At 37.6% G+C, this 18,268-nt stretch overlaps 1 protein-coding gene across 1 annotated transcript in view; it reads right to left on the reverse strand.

Annotated features, from left to right (window-relative positions):
• The window catches only part of CTDP1 (CTD phosphatase 1), a 99,301-nt gene that overhangs the window by 10,091 nt on the left and 70,942 nt on the right, over window positions 1-18,268 (reverse strand). The window lies entirely within an intron of this gene.

Genomic DNA, 18,268 nt, shown 5'->3' on the forward strand with positions numbered 1-18,268 from the left:
CACATTTCACAGCTGACCTCACTCAGATACCCTGGTTCCTTCTCACCCTGCACAGCTAACTCTCAGGGGTGAGGGGGAAGCCTAGCTACATACCAAGATCTTGCAGGCAATTCTGGACCCACTGCTCAGATGCTGTTTATACACCTTTGCTAACACCCGGGACACTAAAAACTTTCTGGTACTACCATTCAGTGGTCTGAAGCAAACAGCAACATCAGCTGAGACATGCATTTTTTCTGTTAATCTGCAAGCTTTACATATTCTCTTCCTAGCAGGAACATACTTTGCAAGAACATTTACTGTGATGAGTTTGTCTGATGGGCTATTTCACTGCAACTGGCAAAACATACACTGTCATATATTCAATGGTGTTTTCCAGTAAATATTTACTGGGATAGCTAAAGGCGCACTCAAGCCACAGTGGTAGTATGAGAAACGGCAAAAGGAGGCTCTGAACAGGAGACATTTCCCTCAGCTAACAGGGATCTCTTCTGTGCAATGCAGTGGCAATATGCTTGGTCACACAGTAAAGGACATATTTGGTGCTGTGGTATGGGGAATTAAAACATCCCTATTCTGCTTTCCAGATGCATGGCTGACAACAACACAGGGACAGATCTCCACGACTGGCTTGATACAACAGTCTTCTGAAGCAAGTTCAAGTTTTCTAAAATATCCAAATATCTTCCCAATGGAAGAACCTATTAGGAGTTCAAGTGATTAATAAACTACTTGGAAATGGGAATATTTATCCATTTTGATTCCTAGATTTCCCCCCCTCCATTAAGAAGCAGCACTGCTGCTCCTCTACCAACATTTTTAGAACACACTTCAAGCTGGCATTTTAATTGAAGATATACACTGCTGTTTAGCAGCCATTAAAGACTTGCAGGGATCAAGATTAATGCACATTAGTTATTATGTGGAATTTAAAGTACTTTTAGAATTCATTAGGGAAACTAGAGCTATTTTTCTTGATCGGAACAATGTTGCCTTACAGTATTCCCGCTAATGTCCTAGGTCTCAACACAATGAAGGATTAAAAACCTTCACTGACAGTTCTTAATGTACTTCTTGGTTTCCTTATTCTCAAGAGATATTTAGATATCCACATATCTTACTAAGGAAAAACATAAGTTGTTTAATAGCTAATAAATTTCACAGAAGCATTCAGCCAGACTAAAGGAAAAAATGCTGCCTAAATTACCTGAGGGGCAACCCCCTGCTATTCTTCAGTTCCCAGTACAGCTCTCTCACCAACACACAAACCAAAGCAGTATGTTACGTGTTTGCCTCACCCTGAACTTCTGCTTTACATCTTCCTTATTCCACACCATTAGCCACAGATACAAAACAACATTAATATCTATGGACTGCTGGAATGGGCTAGTGGTGCTGGGGGTCATAAGTCCATAAATACTCACACAGTGCTGGGGAAACTGTTATGTAAGTGAAAGCAGGTTACTGGAACCTGGTCTTGTTAATTACTCCTGTGCAGAACAGAAATCCATCCAAAACAATCTGATGCTCCAGTTTCTTACCAGAAGTCAGATTCTGTCAGAGAAAGGAACTGTCCCCTCTGTGTGTGTCATAAGCTCTGAAGTGGATGACAGGATGAAATGGTTTTCTTACTCCTCCCTTTTTGAGTGAACACTAGGAACTCAGGTTTTTAAATGCACTCGGGGTTCTAGTTCTCGCCCTCTCATGAACCAAGCTGGGGCTGCTCATTCTTCAAGGTGGCAGACCATTAGGCAGATCAAGTCAGTAACTCCCAAATTCTTTTCCCATCATCCTAATTTCTTGCAGCCTTCATTTCTTCAGACTTAAATTATGCTTTTGGAATTTTTTGGATCTAGAAATATCTAAATGAAACGTTTCATCTCTTGCAGCTGGGCTAGAGGAACCAGCATCAAGTAGCTGCCCTTTGTGCGTTGTTCTGAAAACTCTTCACTCCCACAGCCTAGAAGCTCAAGGGGTAGCATTACATTATCAAGAGTTCTTGTCTGGAAGCTTCTCATACAGGGTCAGACAGCTCCTAGTACCCTGGGTTTGGGTTAGACTGGAATCTCATCAACACAAGCGCTCTTCCTTCTTCACCACAAGCACCTAACTCTGCTCTAGGCTCCCAGGACTTGTTTAGGGCTATTCTGACTCCCAGGTAGTTAATCCATGCATTTTCTTTCAACTTCGATCTCAGTAACGTGGATTTTACAGATCACTTAACTATGATATAGTAATTAATGCAAACAAAACACTCATTCTTTATTCTGAGACAAACTCATCGCTACTGCACAAGCACAAGAAAAACAGAGCTAGATGAAAAGACAAACACGTTGACCTAGTTTCTTCTCACTTGTCTTGATTACTGCTTAAGCCTAGGTTTGGGGTTCTGGAAGGGTGCCAGAATCATCCCTGCCACATATGGCCTCTTCTCCAAGCTGAAGTGTTGTTTTTCATTGCTTTGTACTTCTTCAGCTGGCCTCACAGTTAAACAAGAATCCTCTGATAGAAAGCACATCTCTTCTCTCTGTTCTTTCTCTCTGATTATGTGAATACCTCTCATAATTTTTCAGCCCTTACTCTTCCCAAAATGATTGTAACAAATGATTTTCTAAAGTCTGCTTCTACAAAAATCCAGCTCTTGTAGACTGGTGCTTCTGCAGATATATTACTGAAAATTATTTTCCCTCAGGCTCTAGTCACTCCATTGTCCCAGGATGGAAGCTATTAGTTAATGGCTCTGCAGTGATAAAAGGCAATGACTGCAGAAAGACTTCTATTTCAAATACATTGACGCATTAGTGAGAAATCAATTACATTACTTCACCCAGAACTCTTAAGTTATAGACAGAGTCATTGAATCATTATAGACGGTAAAAGTTAGAACAGAGAAATGCAAGAATAACAGCAATTCCTGTACATACTTTAGCATTTATTAGCACATTTAAGGAGACAAGGAGAACAAGGCAAATACTCTCCTGCTTGATGACCTATATTAGGATTCCAAACCTCCTCCCAAGAAAAAATGGCAACTTAGATTCCCCAGTTTATTTTACAGATACCAGCACACTTCTATTGAAAAGCACAAGTGAAACTTGAAACTTAAAGTGAATTGAGAAAAATAAGGATATATTTTAACAGCACTTTCTTAATACTTGTAACATACGGACTTAATTGCTTTTGTATCCTTCCCCTGAAGTACTAGAACTGTTAGAACTTAGCATCGTGTAGACTTGCACAGTTAATGGTACTGAAATAGGTACACTGAAATATTACATGGTATTGAAATAGAAAAACTCATGACAAATAAATGGTATTCATGACTTAGTACACAGAGAATTTAATCAAAAACATACTAAGACAAACTAGCTTTCAAAACTTATACTGAAAGCAGTATAAGAGAACTTTATGCTATTTTTCATTTTTCCAAAGACACTTAGTTTCCTGATCTCAGTTGCATAATTGCTGTATTAACTAACAGGTATAACCAGAGTATCGGTGTAAGCCAATTAATCACTGCACACACAGACACAAATGGACTGAATAATATTGTATTATTGCATCTGAACAACTTCTAGGTATTTCCACAGTAAAAGATGCTAAAAGGCAGATGTTCACTCTAACCACACTATATTTCAAAGCATTTTCAAGCTTATCATCTGATGTGATCTAACACAAACACAAGTATTATAACCCACCACTTCGTGTGAAAAGCAGTCTTGTGTAGTTTGTATATCTTCTGGCAATTTACAGACTGTAGAGGGAAACATAAAGATACCACAGAATTATGTTAAAGTATCTCACAGAAGTTCAAAGCACCACTGTTCAGCTTTTTGGTGAATAATGAAAAAAAAAAAATAAGAGCTATAACAACTTACATTATTCTTAACATAAAACTTAATAGATGTAGGTGACAATTTAAGTGGTGAACACCTCACTCATACCACCAAATGCTAAAGAAACTTGACAAAAGAAGCAACGTCATATCCATAGAGAAAGGCTTTAGAAAAAATCTCTTATAAAAAGGAAAGAAGATTGAAAAATTCAACTGCTGTTTATATTCGATAGACCTGATGTGAAAAAATCTTAAGTTTTGTGGATATAAATGTTACTGAGAAACCATTTATTCAAGTTGTTTAGGAACACTGTACAAGAAAAATAGCTCAGATATTCTTTCCAAAATAGACTCATCCTAGGAGAAACAGCAAAAGTAATTCAGTCCCACTGAACTTCAGTTATGGCACCTGCTTTGTAAGACTTATGAAAGAATCCCAGGTATTTGTGATAATATTGCTATTTACAAGGACAAGATCAGCACCACTGACCAGGCAACAAGTCAACAGCACACTGCATGTATTCCATTCTGCTGCTGCAGCTGTGAGCAGAGCCAGCTCTCTTAGGACAGCTGACATGGACATAACAGGCATACCTACAACTCTGCTCATTTTAGTACTGTAGGAAAGGCCCAGATATACCCTAAAGATGCCTTGAGATCAACCCAGGCTCTCACAGTGCACATTAATTCTGTCCCAAGGTTTGCTTGGTTGGACCTGAGAACTTTTAGACTGTACAGTTCACTTTCTAAAAGCCTTTATGAGAGTAAGAATCTCTATTTTAAAAAAGGAAAAAAAAAGCCTGCAATGGAAACTTAGCAGCCTGACACTTTGAGCAAACATGCACAAGCTGTGCATTTGCTCCTTGTAGGAAATGTAGAGAAATACAAGACCAACACTGAAGCCTCACGATCGAAATGTGAACCAGCACTTTGGTTAATTTTAGCTGCAGTTAATAGTGTAGATGTGTGAAAGTTCACACTCTCAGTTCTCTCCTGTGATTTTTTTTCCTTATCCAGTTAATGATCTGAGGCTTTCCAAAATGCCTGTTCCTCTTTAGCAGATATTATATTAGACCTTCACAGTAACTCCAAGTATTTCAGAACGTGTCAAAAGCAGCAATGAAGTGAACAATGTCCTTTTGTGATTTTTCCTGAAGCAAACTTTACATCTAAGACTTATGCTTTGTGTATCAATGACGTACTTTTGTCAGGAGTCTTAGAACAAGAACCTTCCTCTTCAGAAGTTGAATCAGCACACCTTTGCTTCCCTATGCATTTTATGCATCTTTGAACATGCAACACACCTAGTTAGACCTGCATTTTCTCAGCAGTCTTTCAGTGATTTCGAATTTTGATTTTTGCAGTAAATGAAGACTGAAGCAGTTGAATATCTCAACATTCCCATGCACAGTGCAATCTCTTTCTCATTTCTTTGCACATTAATAATTTCAACATAGGAAAACTATTTTGTCAAGAAAAAATTCAGGATACATTTCTGACAAATAGAAAGAAGAAAGTATTTCACGTAAGAACACAGCAAGAAGAGAATTAGATATAAACATATAGAAGAATTAAAATTGCTTATCCCTTTTTAAAGGAATTGTAAGCCTAGTGCAGTAACTGGAAAACTGGAATTTCAAGTAATTATATCACATCTGAGAAGCTTTACTGAAGAACTCCTATTCAAACACATCTTTGTTGAAATCTCAACTCCAAGTTTGAAAGTTTGAGTATCAGGTGTCAAAGATCAGCTCTGGAATAATTTATATCTCATGGAATCACTTTCATTACAGAACAGTACCTGATACCAGAAGAACAAGAGGAAGATGTTGCTCCCCCATAAGTTCTAACTACAACAACACTCGTGTTGGAATCCTCAGTGTCTTGCAAAACAGAGTTTAAGTTTCTTACTGCAAACTCTGGACAGCAAAAGCAGCTCCTTTTAATCTGCTCGTCATACTAAAGTACTTTCTAGTACTAGAAAGTTAGGTTAGTACTTTTTCCATGCCTTCACTCTGGAAATACTATTATCCACGTTATGTAACTGCAAAAAAAATTTTTTTTTTAGACAAAAGGGGATTTGAGAGAAAAAGTACTATGCAGTTCTGAGGTTCGTATCCTTCTGAAAACTAGTTTACAAGTTTCCTGCTTTCCACAGGATTAAGAGCATGCTTATGTGAAGGAGAAAATGTACAAATATGAGTAGTAGTTAGCTCCATATGTGTGGTAGTTTTGCATCTGCAACATTACCTTATAATTTTTGTTTAAAAACATTATATTTCTTCCTTGAAAACTGGTTGGAAAAACCTGAGATGCCTTAAGGGGGAAAAATAAAAGTATACTTTGAATTGATGAGTCCTTCCTCATATTGTTTCCTCTCTAGTGACCAATATTCTTTTTGCTGCTTTGTTTTTAAAGATTAGTGAAATCCACACATTTTCCCCATTTGTCAAATAAATCCTAGGTAATTTCATCTGAAACATGATGTTATACTTCAGTAGGCACAAGTGTGCAGTAGGGAAAGGTAATCTCTTTTAAGCATTCTGTAAGGCATCTATGAAGGATTTCTTATAGCTTTAATTTCCCTCACAGAATCATACAATTTTTAAAGAAACCTAAGGCTACAGGGCTGTCAACACTGTTGTTTGAGCTCTTAAATGCCACTATCAAGAATGAGAGTAAAGAAAACTAAAGCAATGCATGCTTCCCAAATGGGGCTGCAAGCACAAAGCTTGCTTAATCATACAGCGTATCTTTCTTAAATCTCCTGATTTTAATAATTTTAATAATATTTTTCTAAAGCATTATATAGGCACACAAAAATAATCAACACTATATTCCAGATAAGCAAATGAAATATATTTTAATAAGAATATACAGTCATTTTCCTACAAGATTCATTGATGAGTCTTCAGGGCAAAACCGTCCAGGTTGAACTGCAGAGATCTTTCCATTCCAGACAGGCTTATCCCTCAGAACTGATGCCTAGGTTTTGGAGACAGTTGCTCATTTCCATCCCCTTTTCAATTTTTATAAATAACTGTCTAAGATAAAAAGAAGCTATGACTATTTATATCATTAAAAGCTGATCCCTTTATATCAATATATGTAACTTCCAGTATGAAAACTATTGCTTTTAAAATGCTTTATCTTCAACACATACACAAAACAGCAATCACTTAAAATTTCTTCTTACAGAATTTGGATTTTTTTTGCTAGTGCAACGCAGCTTTTTGTCCCTGCTGCCCAAGAAATGCTGAGTTTCAGTTTCTGTCTTATGGTATTTTATAATCCTCAGATAGGAAAGAATCAAGACATACCTAAATATACACATATGCACTAAGAACTTTGATTTCTAAAAGGAAGCCATCTGAAGTGTGTAATAGACCTGACAATCTCCTTTTAAAATCAAGATAGAGTTTTATCAGTTGTCCTTTCAGAAATCTTAAGATTATTTAAGAACTCTTATTTAAGAGAAACAGATGACAACTTTCTGAAGCCTAAAGAGAAAAAGAAGACAGATGATGTTGAAGAGAGTGATGAGAGAAGAGAGATGATGTTGAATAAGCATTCAAGGGAATATAAAAGCCTCAGCCAGCCCATGGGAGTTATTCATTCACATTTTTATTTATAGAAAGATACTATGGCATATTCATTTAGAGGAGTGCCTTCAGATAATGGGACGTCTAGCCAATTACAGTGCTGTAAAACACTACCAGCAGGAGTAACTGATAGACAGGCACTCCTGTACCTAAACTCTTAAGACATTCAAAAAGTGTGATTCAGAAACTTCTCTTCCTGTAGACTGGGAGCCACTGAAAGACATATCTAAAAGAAAACGTAATCATCCCATTATCCCTGAAAGGGTTGTACCATTCACAGAAAGGGTGCACCACAGCAGCAAGAAACTCCAGTGATGACTTTGCCATGCAAGATATGTGGTGCTTTACATCAGGAACACCTAATTTTGATTTACAAGAGCAGATTTTAATCTCTATTGTCTTTAGGATTTGATTTTGCTGGGTAATCTTTCCTATGATCTCCCAGAACTATCCAGTTCCTTATGTCAAGGTATCATCCCTGACATTTCATACCTTTTCTATTAGTTTCCCTAAAATCTCTACCTTCTTTAAATCAAATTCTCCCTCATTCTCACAAGAAAGATCTGCCTTTTCCCCAAGACATCCAGGCACGTAGAAACTGAAAAGTGATGAGATGGAGAAGGGTTCCCCCACACAAAAGAACTGCAAAGTGTTTTGCTGGAAAAAAAGACATTCCTTGGATAGGCAATATAAATGCCACAGCTATTACACTAATATTCATCTTATATCTGTCCTCTAAGCTTCTGCTATAAAGCATCACCTTAAAGCCCATATATTTTCCTTTATGAATAATGAAGGAGGTTAAATCCATGAAGAACTGGAAGATGAACTTCATAAACACAGGCAATGGGAACAGTTTGAGGGTTATTTTTAATATAAAAAGGTTTAGCAATGCTAAAACTCTGCAGGAGGTGACAGCAATTTTCAAAGCTGCTTTAATTGGTACAGTGAAGGAAAACTTTCAAGACTTGTAAAAGTTTATGTCATTGCTGCTGAGCTCTTTTGGAAGATGAGCCTTTCTACTAAGGAAAACACGGCATTTCTCCTTCTTTCTTCCATACTTTGATGCAATGTGTCCATAGTATTTAGAGAAAGCTAATTTTATTGGGAACAGCTTTTAGTAACAGGCTATTTATCAAATATTTTTACAGAAAATTGTCCTTACAAAAAAATGCTCCTTAGTTTTTACACCTGTACAAAACAGGGGCAACAAGACTTTGTGGGGAGGATAATTTCCCTCCCTTTCTTCCCAGCAAGATACACAAAGATTAGATCAGTATCACAGGATAAGATGGGTTATTCCTGACAACAGAAAACTCACGTTATTTGAGTATTATCAGGTGCAACAAGAGCACATTGCAAGAGACTGCAAGCAAAACTTAGACCCACTGACAAAAGCTAGGGCCGTGCAAGACCCAGATTTATGTACTACAATTCCACAGAATATTCCCAGATGGGTGCACAAGCAGCAGAATAATAGAAAACACATTCAAAACAAGCCCTTCAGAGATAGAATGCTGGAAACATCCTATTTGTACTCAGCTCTGGAGGGCTTATAAGCTATTCAAAAGAAGCTGGTGGTCTGGAAGTTGTGCTGCTTGGAGGTGCTGGAGCTGAATTTGTACAAGCTCAGCTCCAGCATTTCAGTGTCCATTAGCATGTATCCAGCTCACAGTTATGTTGCTCAGATATTTACTCCATGGTTCTCCACTCCTTCCTGTCACAGCACTGCACAGTGCCCATCCCAAGCAGCAGAGAAGCCAGTGAGCACAGCTGCTCTCCTGGATCTCAGGCATGAATGAGGCTTGGGGGTGGGAAGGCTGAAGGCAGCCTTAACTGCAATGACCATGAGATGCTGATGTTGTCAAAGACAACAGGAAGGTCTTGTACCATAAGTATGAAACAGAAAAATGTAGAAATGGGAAAATGTGAGTCTGGGGCTAAATGGGGGAGGGAAGCCAGTGACACACATGGAAAAGGCTGAGGTAATAGTGCCTCCTTTGCCTCAGTCTTTCTTTTACCAGCAAGATAAATCTTCAGGGGCCAGAGAAGATGGTGAAAGACCATCACCATTACCAGACCTTCCAGCAAGGAAGAGGATCAGCACAAGGAAGGACTCTTAAGCAAATGGGTCATACCTGACTCCATGGCCCCTGATGAGACACACCCACGAGTGCCAAGGGAGCTGGGTAATGTCATTGTGAGGCCACTCTCAGTCTTTAAGAGGTTATGGTGGTTGAGAGATGTGCCTGATGACTGGAGGAATGCAAATGTCACTCCTACCTTTCAAAGGAGCTGGACTGAGGGAAGGTCAGCCTCACTTCAGTCCCTGGGAAAGTGAAAGAATGACTGATCCAGGAAACCATTTCTAGTTACATGAAAGATAAGGTGATCAGTACTGCTGAACATTGGCTCATCAAGGGGAAACTGACTGACCAACCTGATACACTTCTACAATGAATGACTGGCTTGGTAAATGAGGGAAAAGCAGAGGATACTTCACTAAGGCCTTTGGCTCTGTGTCTCAAGATCCTCAGACCCTCTTGCTGTAGGAGTGGAGTGTGGATAGTGTAAAGAAAATGGAGCCAGGTTCTTCTCAGTGGTGTCCAGTGAAAGGACAAGAGGCAACTGGCACAAACTGAAACACAGAAGTTCCCTCTAAACATCAGGGAACAGTTTCACACTGTGATGGTGATTAAGCACTGGCACAGATTATCCAGAGGTTGTTGAGAATTTATCCTTGGTGGTAGTAAAACCTGCTACACTACGGCCTTGCCCCTCCAGCTCTTTTGAGAACTCCTGTCTTACACAAGTATTTCACACTTCTCAAACACCAGAGAAGTCATCAAACACTGGAAACTTTATGACCACGTGAAGAACCTGATACAGAAGACCGGTAGATTAAGCTTGCAGAGATATGAAATTACTCGTCTTTGTTATGGGAGCTGCTTCTAGTGCTGAGCACCTGGGCATTCATCTGAGGGCCAGAAGAATTTGAGGACACACATCTGGCATTCCATTACTCTTGCCTGTTCTCCCCATCTTTCCCAAATACAGTCCAAAACTTTTAGAAAAATCTCAGCAGCAAGCTGGTCCTGCCTCCACCATAGCACTAGAACACAGAGATGAGCAGACTTGCTATAATGAGATCTACTTTTCCCATCGTTTTCATTCCCTGTTGCCTCAAACCCAATCCATTGCTTCCCAGGTGCAGCTGTGGTGGTGATAATCAATCACTGCATCCTCCAGTGTTTTACGTACTGATGCATTAGCTCTCAGAGAAAAAAGGACCACAGCCAAACAAACCCAGGCTATACATTATAAAGACAAGATATTAAGTGATCTATCTCCGAAAATCTGCTGAAAGTTTGAATTCCTTCTCCCTGGACAACTCATGATACCAGAAAACAGTGGAAAAAACAGAAAAAAAGGAACAGTTTTCTGTGGCTGGAAGAGTTTCCAGAGTGCCATCTTTTCTCATTATGAATTGGGAAGGGGGTTCCTTGCAAAATTCTGCAAAAGGAAAAACTTCTTAGGGGCTACTCAAGGATTCTTCAAAAAAACTCTGTAGAATCCCAGAGGTTTGCTCCCTGCAATTCCCTTAAGTTCATCTAAATGTATCTGGTTTTGTGCCTACATTTCTGTACGTGGTTAAACACAATTTCAAGCAAAAACATGCCACATGAACATTGAAAACATTGAAAACACTGAGATTATGGTAATTCATGACTAAGACTACTGAGAACAGAGTGAATACATGAATCACATACAATTTTCTGATTTTCTCAATGCAGCAGCAGCTCATGTATCAAAAGCTGAAGATGGTACAAATTGCCTTTTGGGCTCTTCCCTGAGTGTGTAAGAAAATGTCTGTACACATTACAGATAATTAAGCTGTTGGGCTGCTTGCTTTCCTAGGTAAGCAGCCTAAGCAGAGGAAAGGACATTCAATTATTGCAGCTTTTCATTTCTAAGACTTGAAGGTTGCAAATGCAATTTATATATGCAGCCAAGAGAAAGCTTTCCAATATAAATTGCTATCTTTCAGTGTAACTGGATGACTGTAGAGTGTTACAGATAACATTATAGGACTAAAGCTAACTGCAAAATTGCAAAGAAGACTTGTTTGAAAAAAACTGGAGGCAAACTGCAATGACATCTTTCTCTTACATACTGAATATTCAGATTCCTTTTCTCAAGTACTTTTCTTAGTTTTCTTGACAACTGGATGCACACTGTTTACCAACAAGACTAATCAGCAGCCGGAAACACAACTGCAATTTAGTCTTCAACTTAACCGAAGCTGTAGTAGGTGTATTTTCGGTAACAGCTTGAAACTTTAGGCCATTAAAATCATTAACAAGCTTGAAGATATGAATGACTCATCTACTTAAGTGCTTTCATAAAGAAACTGAGCCATGCATTCATTTGCTTATACAGCTGTTTCTACAATTTATCAGTGTCATGCTTATAATTTAAGTAATTTAACCACTTGAAATTTTAAAATAGCATATTGTGATGTCCCAACATTTAATTGATCAAGAAATTACTGCAAAATTGTGTTCACTGTCTAGATATACGAATATCAAAAGAGATAAAAAAAGGAATCCAACTCTGCAATTGTATAAAAGTTTAAAGAGAGTAATTCCAGTGACTTTTTAACTTTTGTCCTATTGACACTGCATGCACCGAGACAATACATTTACCGTTCATGCATGTGGGCCTTACAGTTGATTAAGGCAGAAACAGGCTTTAATCTGAGCTCTCAGTTCATTCTGTGGATTGAAGGTGCATTAGTGGCTGGCCCACAGCAAGCTCTTGGGAGTGAAACCCCAGCACACACTGACCTAAAGGAAATGATGATCCCTGAGATCCCTCTGGGAGCCACACCAAAGCATTGCTTCAAAGGCACACTCCTCACCTGGGCTAAAACACTAATGGAGTTATACAAGCTCCAAGGGCACCCTCACTACCATTTGCTTCTTGGCTGAGTCCTTACTTTGTATACACAAACTCCTTCATTTCTCACAACTGCTTTCAAACATTTGCCACGAAATGTCCTATAGTTTCCCCTCTGATTTACCTCTGAGGAAATCTGAAATAAATAATATACCCATTTATTTTGTGCTTTTGCTAATTGTTTCCTGAACAGCTAGAGTAGTTCAAATCATACTTGATGGTTTATAAGCTTTTAGACTGTCCACATAAACTTTTCTATATGAGATCATATAGCTTAATACATTTAAATTAAGAATAAAATAAAAAGCTTCTCTACCACAGCAGCAGAAAAAAACTAAACACAAAATCTAGAAGTGAAGGACACACAGACCAGTGTGGAAGTTTAAGATATCAATGAAAAGATAATTTCTCTTGAAAAACCTAACAAATTGATACAGATTTTTATCTCAAAAATCCCACATGGGAACAGTTCACTCTATGAGATAGAGCAGAATATCATAAATGAAGAAAAATATTTTTCACCAACTCTGAGGTTTTTTTACTTGTATTTGAGAATTCCATTCAATTTTTCCAAAAAGCAGTGCCAACCTCCCTTTCTAACAGCACTCCCTCTTGCAACAGATCTCCCAGATATTCTTTTATTTATAGACATTAATTATTTTTTCTTTGTTTTTAAATAGAAATGTAATATTTCCCTAAACTATTAATTTAGCTAGGCATGTCAGACATTTTTCTCCTCTTTACTATCAAATAAAATAGGGTAGCACACCTACCTATCAGTAACTTCCAGCACCTTTCTACCCTACTGTGGATTTACGAGGGTGTAGAACATCCCCCTACATCTTCACCTTCTCCTGACACAAAACCATGAAATAACTCTCATGCGTGCATTTTTCAACCCAATTATTTTGGTATTATTTAAAGTTAGTCTTCCAGGCTTAACATGCAACAGATACACCTCAAAGCTTTGGAGAGGAAGGAAAAATCACAAGCTCTAGTTTTATAGGGCATTCATTATAGCAGAATGCAGACTTAACTACATTTAATAGCGAGAAAAAAAAACTTGAAAATCCCATTTTTAGCACAGAAAAACCTACAGAGACCTTTCCATTAAGTAAAGACTTCCTAGGAAGATTACACAGAACAAAGCAGAGCAAATTTGGTATAATCCTTTCATGGCAATGAAATTCTAAATCCTTTGTAAAAAGCTATTTAAGAAGCTTCCAAGAACATGCAAGAGAGCAAACTCCTGCAATGCATCCAACAAAGACATATTAGCCAGTTCAGACACAGTAAACAAGTAGAATATTACTGCCATTTTGTAAATACCATTATTTCAAATCTTGTGTATAAAAGAGCCAGCCGATCCAATCTTAAATTCAAAAAGATTCCTTGAAATGTTAAGGAAAGACAATCAGTGAAATAGCTTTGAAACAGAACGGAACATAGTTAAAACCTTAAATGACCTGAAATGTAGACCTAAAGAGAGAATCCCTTGTGACTTTGACCCAATCTGTGTGTTCCTTGTACTCCTTTCTGCTCAGAGAAGACAAACCCTCCAGAACAAAAGCAGATTTTAAACAGAAGTGAACAATACTCTAAAAATAGCTAAAGGCTGAATATGTCCGACCAGCTGGAAGGCACCTAAGGAGTTAAGAGATCCCTCATACTGTTTGTCTTCTGGCTGCTGCAGACATAAAAAGTAGTTTTTCTCCTAAAAAATTGTTTCACACGGTGGAAAAAACCCAACTCTTTGCCCTGCGCTTTGCTCTAAGAAAACACACAGATGAGCACTGGCTACAGGTGACGGCTTCCTCAGGACAGAAGTCATGTTGGATCCCCCATCTTGCTTTAACAAGAAGAAAAAAAAAAAAAAAAAAGCAAGCAGTTTCTCTTATCAGAGAGCTTAAAACCTATATTCTGTAACAGTTTTAAATTAATTACAGACTAACTCAGCATTTTATAAGAAAACCCAATGATGCTTAATCTCATTAGTGAAAAGAAAAATCTCTGTCTTCTACTGGCACTGTTACAGGACTTGCACTGTCATAGCCATCAGAATGCTTGTGTTCTCCATTGTAAAAGCCTTTAAATACTCCTTCAAAAGAAAGACTGTCTTAGCAAATTATGTTACTTCACTTGCAAATGCAACACTACTCATTATATACAGTATTTGTGAGGCCATAGTATAAGAATTACTTTTTTTAGAAGTGTGTTTACAGACAAATGATATGATTGGCATATTTAAAAAAAAAGGGATCTAAAGAGAATAACTGGGGTGATAAACAAAAACACGTTGGCATGTAGATACAGTTTGAATAGTAACATTTCCAGTAACATTTCCCAATTCCTCCTACTGCATTTTTAAATTCTCCACTAATGTATCCAATATGATATTGGAACAGTTGAGTTTGTCAGTGACTTCTCTAGATACTGCAATTATATTCTAATACTGCTGAACTTTTCTGGTTTAAAAATCCTTTAATTTTCAGGTTTCATCTAAGCTCCATAGATCAATGAGTAAAGACACTCAGAATAAACTCCCCAATATTTACTGAAGATTTATGAAAAAGATTGCTATAGGGAAGGAATCACTCAAGAGCTTAGACACTATTTCATTTCAATCAAATCTACTTTTTGTGAAAAAAACCTCCTCAAATGAAAAAAATCATGGTCTGTAATTGCACTTTTCAAGTACAAACATCCTTGGCACAGCTTGCTCTTAAAACCATCTTTTGTGCTTTGTAACTAACAAAGACAAGGACCAAAGGGTGGGATTTAACTTAACAGATGCAGAAAGTTCAAGTCAGCAAAACTACTTATCTCTGTAAACTACTTTTTCTCCGAGAAGAGGAGGGGATAGAATGACTGGTTCAGAAATACAAATTAGGAAATGTCAATTTTACCACAAATATGTGAGACAAAAACTAAAAGCTGAGAATCAACCTAAACAGAACACCAAAAACAGAAGTACCAACTGTCAAAGAACCAATGTCTTAATAACCTAAAGATTGTGGTTAAATGGGGATGGATGCACCTCAGTTACCTAAACAACTCTAATAAGCTTTGAAGATGGTCACCAATCAGATCCTAACCCTATCAGATAAAAGACTACAGCTGAAGGTCTCCTGGTCTACAGGACAATTTGGACAATTTTCAAGAGGGCCTGAAAAAGGCACATCCTTGATACATAAACTATCAACTGAGGTCCAGCATTTGTTTCCATTTATTCAATCCTCTAGAACTTGAATCTACAATCTTCTAGCTGGCAAACTGAAATTAAGTTGTTGATTCAGTGTAGCAGAGGGTAGAGTACTTGGGATTACACATACTTGAGAAAAAAAAACCACTTTGGAGAAAAAAAAAGTTAATTAAAATGGCTTCAAAAAGCTCTTATTACCTCAGGATTAATTTTCTGATGTGGAAATTTTGGGTAACAAGAGATCTTTCAAATAAAAACATTCCCATATGAAAACTTATTTTTAATATATAAGTACAGAAGCAAATTATGCTTTGCATGCACAGAATCCTCTTCCATTTTAGAGTCCTCATCAAAATCACTTCCAAATAGGAATGACATTAAAATTTTGCAGAACAGCCGGCTCATGTGAAAACAGCAAGATGTGCTGCCAACAGAAGCACTTCTCTTTAGAGGCTGATCCTGGATTTCAGTCTGGAGTGTTTCACCATTGCTTCTGGAAAAAAAAACCTCACTGAAACTGCAGTAATTTTTTAATTGCTTATGTGGACTACATCAAAGAGTCTGTTTACTTCCAAACTGTTAGAAATGTAAGGAAATTCAGTCATTTAAACACACTCTCAAGCTTGCAGTAACTATAAGAACAATTAGTATGCCAAGGAAAAAAATGAACCAGAAGGAATAAAGAAAATTTTCTGCTTTGGAGGTTGAATGCAATCAATAGTTTTGGAAAAAATGAAGTTGGTAATAGTTACAGCTCTTAATGCCTCAAAACCCCTCTGAATAGCCATTTAAATGCATTGCAAGAGTACTGTACTTGGAACATGCTGGCCAATCCAGGTGTTGTATTACCCATACAAATTAAGTTTTAAACCCAAGAAAAAAGTACTTACAACCTTGCAAAAAATCGGTCAGAATTTGGTTATGTAAAAAAATATTCATCACATTGTCTTATTACATGAAGGATGCTTTCTTCTCCCAGATGTTTAACTTAGAAGGTTGAATTAGACTGAACTTACAGGAAATTAGTCTTGGAAGACAAATTTGGGCTGTTCTCTCTGAAACAGACTCAAACAATTTGAATCTTTTAAAGTGCAATAATCTATAAAACTGGAGCCATCACATCATCCATGTTGAGCTTCCTTAACTTGCCTCACCTTAAGAAAAAAATTTCCAGGGAAGCACCTTCAAACTGACAAATGCCACCTCTCACTGCAAATTCTTGAAGCAAATCAGCCTTTCCCACAACTGGGAGAGGAGGTGGCTGCCTGTCAAGGATCTCTAATTTTGCAGAGTTTAGGTCTGGTTTTTTCCCTACTCAATGATTATACATTCTCTTTAAAGGCTGAGTGGGTTTCCTGCTTTGTTAAGGAGACATATTGGATCTCTTTAAAATAGAGTGAGACACTCATTAAAATGCATTAAATGCACTCAAGTAGGAAAACAGCATTTACCTACCAAATTTCATCAAGGAACAACAATGAGCTGCTGCTCCTATCAAACATACTTCGATTGATTTGGGATTCATTATCTCATTGCCAAAATCAATAAAAGGGCCGCAATTTGCTTCCTGTAGTTTTCCAGCAATCTTAATTCTATGCAGAGATCTTAAGCCCCCTGAACAAGCTGCAAGATTCAACCTCATTCACCAACGCTTAACCGAAGTGCTGCCACTGCAACACGAAGATAGATGGAATAAGCTTTGAGGGAACAGCCTTTAAAATGAGACACATTCCTCTGTAATCCCATGGCCACTGACACGGCAGGCCCACGGCCAAAACCACAGTGCAGTTTTAGAAATGAACTGATCCTCTAGTTCTGGCCAATTCCAATAATGAACTCTGGCTCTTACTGAGGGAGTCTGAACAAGAGATTTTCGAAAGGACCTCACTATTACACATGGCAAAACTCTAATGGCTCCAGAAAGGTAAGTAGTTTAGAATAAGCACACATCACAGAATTCAGATTATGTGGGAGAAGCTTTATCAATGAGAGCAAAATGAATCTGAACTTTCTTCAGACAAACAACATTTTCCAATCACCTGCAAACACAAGCAATTGTTTACTTTAGGATTTGTACACTCTGGATGTTTTCCTGAGCATCCAAGCACTGACCACATACGGAAATTTTTATTCCATTTCCTTTTGCAGTTAGAAGTGTTACTGAGTGTCCCCTTAAATAAAATCTATTCTAAAGGAAAAGAGATAATGAAAGATTTAGTTCTTAAAATTAACTTCACACAATATATTTTTTCTAGGGTGACCTTACACAGAAGCTCTTTAACAGACAGATTGCTTGATGATTAAGTGAGCTATGCTAATGAAACAAATGATCCACGAGGCAGGAAATGATGACTTTAAATCACCAATATTTCTATATTTAGATCTTCAGCTCTTCTATACTGTAAAAATCAAATCAACAGCATACTCACATCATCTAGAAAGGAATTTTGTAAGACTGTTCAGTGTAATAACATTACAACTTTACTATTGAAACAACACAAAGAGTTCCTCGGGTAAGAAAACAGAGGAACCATTATTCTTAAATGGCAAAATGGTTGAATTTCTGCAATTATTTTGTCAGCCATATTTGATATGTGCTGCTGTCTATTCAGGGTACTTTCAAGAAGACTTTGACCACATACCAGATAGCTCCTTAATATGTTTTGAATG

Source organism: Sturnus vulgaris, chromosome 1 (genome assembly GCF_052056855.1).
Source record: "Sturnus vulgaris isolate bStuVul1 chromosome 1, bStuVul1.hap1, whole genome shotgun sequence".
NCBI classification, from domain to species: Eukaryota; Metazoa; Chordata; class Aves; order Passeriformes; family Sturnidae; genus Sturnus; species Sturnus vulgaris.